This window comes from Rutidosis leptorrhynchoides, chromosome 2 (assembly GCF_046630445.1).
Source record: "Rutidosis leptorrhynchoides isolate AG116_Rl617_1_P2 chromosome 2, CSIRO_AGI_Rlap_v1, whole genome shotgun sequence".
Taxonomy (NCBI): domain Eukaryota; kingdom Viridiplantae; phylum Streptophyta; class Magnoliopsida; order Asterales; family Asteraceae; genus Rutidosis; species Rutidosis leptorrhynchoides.
The window spans coordinates 525,466,145-525,478,407 of NC_092334.1; the positions used below are offsets into that span (position 1 = coordinate 525,466,145).

A 12,263-nucleotide genomic window follows, 5' to 3' on the forward strand; every position below is an offset into this window, starting at 1 on the left:
GAGTATCCTCGTCAAATTACCCTTATACCCGAAGTCAAATATTCCAACTGATTAAGGATTTAAACTGTGACGCAGTTATCACTTCTGTCAACAATTACACCAGTTATCACTGTATGTAATCCACCCCTGTTTTAATTAGTTTATGAATATTAATTCATCCACTTGATCAGAATGAATAATCAATTACCCAACCCAATTGATTAATTAAATGATTATAACAGATTCCATATGAACATCACTAAATAGGACAACCATAATCATTATTAATTATTAGGATAATTAATTTGAAGATAGGTTCGACAGACTCCAATGAGTTGTCACTCAATTAGACAATACCCCCCATCTATTAATAGTCAATAATCCAATTTCCACAAGTGTCGGTCTTTTGCCCAAACCTTAATTATGGTCCAAAGTTCAATAACCCAATTTTAGTAATTAGCCCAACATCATGAGTACTTCATTTTAAATAAGCATAATAACGACTTAGCTACGAGACATTAATGTAAAAAGGTTGAACATAACTTACAATGATTAAAAATAGCGTAGCGTTACACGGACAGAATTTCGACTTACACACTCAAATGATCTCTATCATAAATCTTATTATTATCATAATTTAAACTTAAAATTAAGATTATTGTTATATCTGATTACATTAACATTATGATAGAGAATTATAAATATAGATATTGATATTTGATATAGAAAAATAAGAAAAAAAATAGAAAGAAAAAAAAGATCGAAAATATATCCTCCTCCTCATCGTTACAATCGTTCCATTTATAGGCTAAATTGTAAATTGAATTTTCATTTACGACCCCTGAACTATGCTCAATTAACAACTTTTTATTATTTAATATTATTCTTATTATGATTTATTTAAATATTATATTTTATTCTTGTGCATAGTTGACTTTTAATTTTTACACCGTTGCGTCGAGCGTTGAGAGTTGGTTCATGCTTCGGTTCTGGATTTTCGAACGTCCTTTCGTATAATTTAATATCTTGTACTTTGCGTTTTGTAACTTGTACTCTTGTCATTTTTAGACGTTCTTCATCAATAATTTGAACCTTTTTGACTGTATCTTGTACTTTTGAGCTTTTTGGACGTTTTGGTCTTTCAAATCTTCGTTTTTGTCTTTAAATCTTCATTTTCGAGCGATTTGCGTCTTTCGTCTTCGCACTTATTTATTTAACTATTACAACTAAAAATAAGGAAATTACATTTAAAAACTTTACATATTGGAACGATATTGCTACTAAATATATGTTCATTTGGAACACTATCAAATATCCCCACACTTGAGCGTTGCTTGTCCTCAAGCAATACAGAACTTGAAATAAAAACATACATGAATCACTTTTTTATTCATCACATTTTGTACATCAGTGATTTTGATATAGCGGTATAAACAATGACAGTAATGATGGTTAAAGGTGGGTGTGTCATCCACAGTTGCCTCGGGTTTAGGTCAACGACACTTGCAATCAAATAGCCGATTTACTTTCGGTTTCCAAAGCAAAGTGCACATTTGAAAGGCGGTTTACAGTCCCACATGACTATAAAAATGTAGATCCTTTAGGGAAATTGGATCTTTATGAAAACATTTGATCTTTTGAAAATTCAAGCTAGATTTTACCCTAGACAAGTTTTCTGATTTGATCCATCATCGGTGTTGCAAAATATATTTGTGGATCATTATTTTGGCTAAAACATTTAGGTTCGTGTAATCCACTGCTATCCCGGTATCGGAAAGCACACATCCAGTTTACTTGTTCCGTATATTACCTTTCGGTAAACTACCGTCCGGTTGTAAAGGAAAGCGATGAACAAGAAACTGTTAAGGCAATGTCCCGTGACATGCAGATGATTATGGTCTTTTAACGTGTCGGATGCTAGAACTATCCTTGGTAGGAGCGATAGTAAAGATCATCCTATGATTTTTCGGTCTGGCACAAGGTCATGTCTCCGACCATGCTATGCAACCACCGTTCTTACGGTTGACACCCGATTTGGTTCAGGTGACCTAATGAATTCCAGGTGAATTCCTAGGATTTTACGTTCAATGGTAATGAACGCATTGAAAATGGGTTTTCAGAAAACAAATCGGTTTGTATTTTTGATCAAAATATTTTCTCGTTCAAGCTCGAGTTTAGATATCATTGAATTCCATGAGTTTGAATTCTCAATCTTTAAGGTCAATCTCTAGGATTGAGTAATATCAGTCTTAAAAGCTGATTTTTAATCTTTAAGGAGATTATCCTTTCTGGGGATCTGATTCATTAGTCTTATCAAGCTAATTTGCACGGTGCCTCCCCATTGTACAAGATAAATCCTTCTCATGGTTAGGATAAATCTGACCACTTGGCGACCCTGTTTGATGCTGAGGTCCGTGGATTTCCTGCTGATTTTAGTGATGACTTTTCTAGGTTTTTCGTCAACCTACAGCTGGTCTGGACGACAACTTCATGACCTAAATCAAGAAGCGCGTGTCTTTTTCGGAAGACTTTACTTCCTTTTAATGATGGAATTGATTCATCGTGTAGATCCATCTTTCTTTCAAATGTATTACAGTAAACCGGGTAAAACTGATTAGTATCGTCCAAAGCAAAAGTACCTGCAATAATCTTGTACAAAAATATGTGATATATGTTTTAAATTGAATAACTTGGTACATTCTTCCCACACTTAGTTTCTTTCTTTGCCTTTTTATTTTCTTTTATTTCATTTTAAATGAATTCAAGCATTTTAGGGTGTTTCTCAATTTATGTCCTTTTCGAGGTAACGATAATTTCGGTATTATCACCTAGTTTTCACCGTTCATAAATATGTATAAACATGATTTTAAATTCATTTAGTTGAAAATTTTTCAAATTTTCACAAAATTTGGCAAATAAACTAAGTGCAAACCCGAGAGAATTTATAACCCTTCCCCACACTTGAGATCATGCAATGCCCTCATTTGCATGAAATCGGACTATAATTATAAATTCATGAGGGTGATTAGTGTAGAAAAGTGATTAAAAATACCCAGTTTGTAAGCATATTATTTTACATCACATTTGATATTTTGCTTCTTGTCGTCAAAATCAGTAGCTATTGCTGAACTTAATGTTAGTCTTTGAAAGTGCGTTGTTCTACCCTGTTTTGTACATAATATAAAATACAAACATATATATACATATTTTTGAAGTTGGGTATATTACCCCACGTTCAAAAATTTATAAAATCAAATATATTTTTTTTTGGCATACTTTAAATCAATAAAATTAAAAATAATGATGAAAAAATTTTTCGCCCCGCCCTCGGGTAAAGTAATTTCGGCTTAATGACCTAGTCTTCAACTCACGAAGAATTTTAGAAATCATTTTTTCAACTTAATGAATTAAAGTAAATTTTGTTTTTAAATATCACACAAAACTTAAAAGCATATTAATTTCATATAAAACCTAAAAAAAACAAAAATTCAGAATGGGGGGAGAAAACTAGTTCTTTAGTGTCTGCTAGCGGAAAAGACCAATCGGATTCCATTCTCGGAACTACACGAGAACAGAACAACTAACTCTAGATAACATTTTCTTAGAACATTTGAATCTCCCCACACTTAGGTAGCTGTGGTGTCGAAATTGTGATTAACTTCATCGTCAATTTCTTTTGGTCCATAATCAACTTGCCTATCTGTGACTTTTTCTTTAAGCCAGTGCCCGGCTTCTTCCGTAATATCCCAAAATTCAACTAGTTTCGCCTTTTCTTTAGGCGACAGATTGGATACTAACCGGTTACATAACTTAAAGTTCCCCTTACTTCTAGCACCGATAGCCCGTTTAAAAAGTTTCTTCATTGAACTGTTAATAACGGGGTCATTTAATTTCGTATCAACAACGGGGTTCTTTATTATCAAGTCATCATTAGGTTTTACTTCATTTTCCCCACACTTAGGCGTTTTATTATTGCTAAGCACTACCGTTGGAGTTGGTAAAACAACATGGTTATTACCAATCGTTTTTACTGGTTTAACGGTTTTAGTTGGTGGAGATTTAGACTTTCGAATCATAAAGGTGATTGATTTGTTACCACTTTTAAGTGTCATTCTTCCATTTCCTACATCAAATAACGCCCCGGTGGACGCAAAGAATGGTCGACCTAAAATTAGAGGAACGTTTGGGTCCTCTTCTATGTCAATGACAATAAATTCGACTAGAAAGGTTAAATTGCCTACTTGAACGGGTAGGTTGTCAGCAATTCCAACTGGGTGCTTAATGGTTTGATCAAAGAGTCGAACACTCATATCCGTTGGACTTAACTTACCTACACCTAATCTCTTATATAAGGAAAGAGGCATAACACTTACACTTGCACCTAAATCTGCTAGTGCATCATACATAACACAGTCACTAAGTAGACAAGGAACAATAAATTCACCCGGATCACCTACTCTAGGTGGAGGTTTTGGTGGAACTGTATTCACCGGGTTTATTTCTACGGTTTTTGTTTCTTGTACTTTCTTCTTCTTTTTCTTCTTTTTCTTTCCAGAGGTATCACAAACTTTATTACTTATCACTTGCTCATACTCAACTCCTTTTCTTGGAAACGGGATGGGTAGTTTGTATGGTGCCACCACTGGCTTTACATACTCGGTTGGTGGTGGTGATGTAACTTCTTCATTGTTACTCACATCTAAAACCTTCCCATCTTCTGGAGCTGGTTTTTCAGAATTTGTTGAAACCATATTAACATTCTCTTTCCGAGGATTTACTTCAGTATTACTCGGTAGCTTTCCTTGTTCCCTCTCACTCATCATGCTAGCAAGAGTACCTACGTGTTTTTCTAGATTCAAAATGGAAGCTTGTTGAGTTCTTAATGACTGATCAAACCTCTCGTTCGTTTGGGTTTGAGTTTCAATAAATTGTGTTTGAGATTCAACTAGCTTGAATACCACGTCTTCCATATTTGACTTTTTCTCTTCGGTTTGTTGTTGTGGTTTATATAAGCCAGGTCTTTGTTGATTGAAAGTGTTGTTTTGAGTTGGTTGGTTATTTGGACCTTGTTGGTTATACCAGTTATTTTCGGGTCCTTTTGGATTGTAAAGAATGTTTTGATTTCGATTGAAGTTTAGCTTTGGCGGTTGATAATTATTTTGATAATTATTTCCTGGCCTTTGGTTCATATAGAAAACATTCTCTCGTTGTTCCATGGTTGGTTCAATGTGACAATCTTTCAATAAGTGTGGTCCACCGCATAGCTCACAACTGATTCGTATTGCGTGAATATCTTTATTCATCTTTTCCATTCGTCTTTCGAAAGCATCTATTTTTGCGGAAACAGAATCAAAGTCATGGCTAGAATCGGCTCTAGCCACTTTAGATGATCGAAAGATATCTTTTTCTTGGTGCCACTCATGTGAGTGAGATGCTGTGTTATCAATAATTTTGTAAGCTTCAGTTGCGGTTTTCTTCATAATGGAACCACCAGCTGTTATGTCGATGTCTTTTCGTGTAGCAACATTGACACCTTGGTAGAATATTTGTACTATTTGGTAAGTGTCTAAACCGTGTTGAGGACATCCTCTCAACATCCTTCCGAATCTTGTCCACGCCTCATATAATGTTTCATTTGGCTTTTGCGTGAACGTAACAATTTCTCCTTGAAGTCTCACGGCTTTGGATGCCGGAAAGAATCGTTTAAGAAATTTTTCAACTAAAACATCCCATGTGTCAATCGCCCCTTCAGGTAATGATTCTAACCAATCTTTGGCTTCTCCCTTTAAAGTCCAGGGAAACAACATGAGATAGATCTGCTCATCTTCCACTTCTCGGATTTTGAATAGTGTACAAATTCTTTTAAACGTACGAAGGTGTTCGTTAGGATCTTCATTCGGTGCACCACTGAATTGGCATTGGTTAGTTACCATGTGTAGAATTTGTCCTTTGATTTCATAATCTGGCGCATTAACTTCTGGCTTAATAATGGCGTGACCTTGGCCCGTGCGTGTGGCTCTCATTCGATCTTCCATACTTAGAGGTTCCGTTACTTCCATAATTGAATTTGTTGAATACGAATCACTAGAGGATTCTGATTTAATGGTTTGTGGCTCAGGAGGAATAATTAGTGGTTCAGGATCTCTGAATTGTCTTTGAATATCCTCCGGGTTCTTAATTGTGAAGTCGGGTTCAAAAGATGGATTGTCGGAAATTTGAGTTGGAGTTCTTGGTCGACTAGATGACGATTCTAAAGAAAAATCAACGGCGGCGATATTTGTTAAACGATGTCTTGATCGAGTTACAGGTGGTGAACGTATGACCGGCGGTGAACGTCTTGCTCGGTGCATTCACTGAATATCCTATTAGTTTTTAAAAAGGAAAGAAAAATTATATAAGTTATCCAATCAATAGACTTTTCTGATTTTGCCCACGTTTCGAATAGCCAAAAGATGCAGCAGAGGGGCAGGATTCGTTTGGTCTCAATATAATTGAGTACTGTTTGGCTCCAATAACCCGGTCCACGTACAAATCCAACTATTACTACGAACCAGAAAATTTTGATGTCTATCAATTTAACCACTTAAAATAAATTTTCGTAATTTTAAGAAATTTAGAGAAGAAGTAGAAAAAATTCTAAGTCCTAAAAACTAGAATGGCGAGAAATAAGAGAGAAAAAGATTGCGCGTCGAAAAGTGTCGAAAAATGAAAAAGACGAAGAGTAGTTTGTAAACACGCGGTTAATCCAACCTTATAACGATCACTATCTTAAAATTAAAACTACAAATAGAGATTACTAATTGGAATTGTAATTGATACATAGGTAAAAGGCGTCGAAAAATAAAAATAAGAAAATAACTATGGCATAACTAAACTTAATACTAAAAGTTGCGACTATAGTCTAAAAATCTAAAGGTAATAAAACTAAAAAAAACTTTTTTTTTTTATAGACAAAATTTTAAAAATATATATATTTTTTTTTAATAATTTTTTTTTTTTTTTTTTTACGTTTTTTTTTTTTACGTTTTTTTTTTTACGTTTTTGTTTTTTTTTACGTTTTTTTTTTTTTTTTTTTTTTTTTTCGTTTTTTTTTTTAAAAATTTTTTTAAAAAAAACGATTTTTTTTTTACAAATTTTTTTTTTTAAAAACGAATTTTTTTTTTTTTTTTTAAAAAAACGATTTTTTTTTTACACAAATTTTTTTTTTTTTTTTTTAAAAACGAAATTTTTTTTTTTTTTTTTTAAAAAACGATTTTTTTTTTTTTTTTTAAAAAACGATTTTTTTTACAAATTAATAATTTTTTTTATAATTATAATTTTAATTTTTTTTTTTTCAAAACTTTTTTTTTTTTTTAATTCATTTACTATTTATGAATAGTAAATAAAAATAAATTAATTAATTTACTATTCACATGAAAGCGACATGATAGCAATTATTAATTATAAGTTACATAATATACCCCTGAAGTATTTAATAAATACGACTTTTTTAAAATTTACGTATAAATTTTTGATTCTTAAATATTATTATATTATTATATTCTATTTCAATATTATTATATTATTATATTCTATTTCAATATTATTATATTATTATATTTTATTTCAATATTATTATAATTAAAAATATAGCGTTTTAGCGCTCCCCGGCAGCGGCGCCAAAAACTTGATGATGTAGCGTGAGGGTACGAAATAGTATTATTTTTAATACAAAATACTACAAAATATGACACAAGTTTTATTAATTTACGGATGGGATATACCTAAACCTTGCTACAACACTATAGGCAGTGTACCTAATCGTAGAGTAGTGTAGTTTTTAGTAAGTCCGGTTCGTTCCACAGGGAGCTGGTGATACTTACTATATTTTTAACTATATTTATACAAAATATATATAATTATATAAGTAGTAATATTATTATAAAAGGGGGGTTTTACCGTTTAATGACCGGTTTGTCGATTCTATATTTTAAGCGTAAAGATAAATGACGATAATTAAAGTGCGTAAAATAATGACAATAAATAAAATGACAGTAAATAAAATTGCGAGTAATAAAATGACAGTAAATAAAGATACGATGAGAAATATAATAAAAGAATTATGCTTATTTAAACTTCCGTAATCATGATGTTTGACGTGTTGATTTTAATTTATTACCATGGGTTAATTGTCCTTTGTCCTGGTTTATTTGATACGTCTATCTGGTTTTTATCCATAATAGTCCATCGGTCATAAATATAAAGTGCGAGTATCCTCGTCAAATTACCCTTATACCCGAAGTCAAATATTCCAACTGATTAAGGATTTAAACTGTGACGCAGTTATCACTTCTGTCAACAATTACACCAGTTATCACTGTATGTAATCCACCCCTGTTTTAATTAGTTTATGAATATTAATTCATCCACTTGATCAGAATGAATAATCAATTACCCAACCCAATTGATTAATTAAATGATTATAACAGATTCCATATGAACATCACTAAATAGGACAACCATAATCATTATTAATTATTAGGATAATTAATTTGAAGATAGGTTCGACAGACTCCAATGAGTTGTCACTCAATTAGACAATACCCCCCATCTATTAATAGTCAATAATCCAATTTCCACAAGTGTCGGTCTTTTGCCCAAACCTTAATTATGGTCCAAAGTTCAATAACCCAATTTTAGTAATTAGCCCAACATCATGAGTACTTCATTTTAAATAAGCATAATAACGACTTAGCTACGAGACATTAATGTAAAAAGGTTGAACATAACTTACAATGATTAAAAATAGCGTAGCGTTACACGGACAGAATTTCGACTTACACACTCAAATGATCTCTATCATAAATCTTATTATTATCATAATTTAAACTTAAAATTAAGATTATTGTTATATCTGATTACATTAACATTATGATAGAGAATTATAAATATAGATATTGATATTTGATATAGAAAAATAAGAAAAAAAATAGAAAGAAAAAAAAGATCGAAAATATATCCTCCTCCTCATCGTTACAATCGTTCCATTTATAGGTTAAATTGTAAATTGAATTTTCATTTACGACCCCTGAACTATGCTCAATTAACAACTTTTTATTATTTAATATTATTCTTATTATGATTTATTTAAATATTATATTTTATTCTTGTGCATAGTTGACTTTTAATTTTTACACCGTTGCGTCGAGCGTTGAGAGTTGGTTCATGCTTCGGTTCTGGATTTTCGAACGTCCTTTCGTATAATTTAATATCTTGTACTTTGCGTTTTGTAACTTGTACTCTTGTCATTTTTAGACGTTCTTCATCAATAATTTGAACCTTTTTGACTGTATCTTGTACTTTTGAGCTTTTTGGACGTTTTGGTCTTTCAAATCTTCGTTTTTGTCTTTAAATCTTCATTTTCGAGCGATTTGCGTCTTTCGTCTTCGCACTTATTTATTTAACTATTACAACTAAAAATAAGGAAATTACATTTAAAAACTTTACATATTGGAACGATATTGCTACTAAATATATGTTCATTTGGAACACTATCAATAGTCGAGCAAAAAAAAAAAATTTGTTCGAATTTAAAAAATGTAGAACACATTTTTGAATACATTTTTGTTCAACTATGATGTGTTCTACATTTTTTTGTTCGAATTTCAAACATGTAGAACACATTTTTGTTCGAATTTCACATTTTTGTTCGGCCGCCCTTTCTTTTTTCTTTTTGTTCGAATTACAAAAATGTAGAACACATTTTTGTTCGAATATCAATATTTTTGTTTCTTCCCTTTTTTTGTCCAACTTTCAAAAATGTAGAACACATTTTTGTTCGAATTTCTTTTTTTTTGTTTTGCCGTGTTTTTTTCTTGTTCGACTTTCCCCAGTTTTGCTCGACTATCATGTTTTTTGTGTGGCAACCCGGAAATTTCCGACCAAATTTAAACTTTAATCTTTATATGTTTCCGACACGATAAGCAAAGTCTGTAATGTTGAAATCTTAAAAACTTTGAACTGTGTTCATATATTCATTTACCCTTCGAATGCTCTCAATGATTCACGAACCACTATTTAAACTATTATATGTTTTTGTTATTATAAATAAATATGTAAAATAAAATAGGTAGTAATGAAAACTATTATTTTATTTTTATATATGTATGTATGTATGTATGTATGTATATATATATATATATATATATATATATATATATATATATATATATATATACATTACTTGATATATATAATGCATAATTTAAATTTCTTTATTTCTAAATATATATTTAATATATTTATTTAAATAATAAAAATTTGTAATTAAAATGTAATTATAGATATATTATATTGGAATATATATAATTATATATTTTACGAACTTGATTTACATTATTTAAAAATACTCGTTTTATATTTTTTTTAAGAAGTTAGTAACGAAAATTTATATATTTATAATTATAGGTTAATATATGAAATATATATATATATAATTTCTATACATAATTATTTAAATAAATATTGTAATATAAATAAATTCTAAATATTATATGTAGAGAAATTATAACATTTCTTTTTATGTAGAATAAGTTAAGCATTAATATTAATTTGTTATATTACTATTATTATTATTATCATTATTAACAATACTATTAATAATTATTATCATTAATAAGTATTATTATCATTATTATTAATACTATCATTATTATTAATTATTATCATCAATAATATTATTACTAATATAATTACTAATATTATTAGTATTATTATTATTATTTATTATTAAATGAATTATTATTATTACTAATATTATTATTATTATTATTATATAATATATAATATAAATATATAGACAGAGATATCTTTTTCAGATCCTAATTTTTATTATTTAAGTATTTCCTTTTTGTTTTGTTCCTTCGCGTGACCCTGCATCACTCACGATCATTGCTATAAAACAATTTTCAATCAATTCCTATTTCTACGTAAATCATTCATTCGCATATGATAAACAACTTTTTCTCTGCTGCTGTTTGAAAATGAAAACAGAAACTTGAAGAAAACCCAGTATTTTTTTTTCTTCTGTCAAGATAATTTTTTTTTTTTTTGGTTTTACCATATATCAAAATCGAGTCAATCTTCAGAATCTAAAAGCGTAGTTGTATTAGGAATCTTGTGGTCAAATTTCCTGCAAAATTTTAAATTCTAAATTCTTGTATCGATTGAGAATTCAAGAGTCAAAGTTTTATTATAAAAAAGTCAAACTGGTTTCTATGAACGAATTCGATTCCTCTGTTACAATTCAGATTCAATTGATGATTGGGAAAGTTTCTAAGAGTAATTTTCAAACTGTTTTGTATAGAAATCGTGGATTAAAACGGTCTCAATTTCAAAATCAAGATATATGTTCATCGTGTTCATCCGAAGCTGTTACAGCTTTTTATTTTTTTATTTTTTTTCTTTCTTTTCTGTTTGAAAAATTAATCCATCTCATTCAAGTTGTTTTCTGTTTCAATTACGAATCATAAATACATTTCGAAGTTTTGTTGAATGTGATAACTGAACTGGTCGAATTGCTTATGAAGAAGGAAGAAAGAAATTAGAACAGAAAAACAATATCGGTTTACATATATATCAGTTGGGTTTAATTTAGGAAAAACAGATTAGAGTAGTTGGTTATGGGTTGATTCGGGTTAGCTGGAGGTCGAGGGTTCGAGCCCGGCTCGGGGCATTTTTTTTAAGAAAGCTTATTTGAGGTAGTTTTTATTTTCTTTATTTTTGATTATTATTGTTATTATTACTTTTATTATTATTGTTATTATTATTTATGTTAATATTATTGTGTTATTATCACTAATATTAATGTTATGAGTATTATTATCGTTAACAAAACTAATATTGTTAATATTATTATCATTATTATATTTATGATAATGATAATTGTTATTACTCCTAATATTTAGAAATATCATTATTTTAATCAAATTAAGATCATTATCAATTTCGTTAACATTAGTATAAGTATCATAATTACAATCAGGATTATTGTTATTATTATTATTATTGATATTATTAGTATTACAATTATTATTATTACAAATATTATAATTATATTTATAAGTTGCAGAAACATTAATTATCATTAATATTTGTATAAGTAAGATTATTATAAATTTTGTCATTTTAGTATTATTATTATTATTATTAATATGATTATGATTAATATTAATATTAATATTACTTTGGTAACTATTAGTATTACTAATCTTATAATTAGATAAAAGTATCATTATTAACAATAT

General features: G+C 29.5%; 1 protein-coding gene across 1 annotated transcript in view; it reads right to left on the reverse strand.

Annotated features, from left to right (window-relative positions):
- LOC139889579 (probable receptor-like protein kinase At5g38990) overlaps positions 1 to 12,263 on the reverse strand; it is a 102,566-nt gene that overhangs the window by 2,110 nt on the left and 88,193 nt on the right. The gene's annotated exons all lie outside the window — the stretch shown is intronic.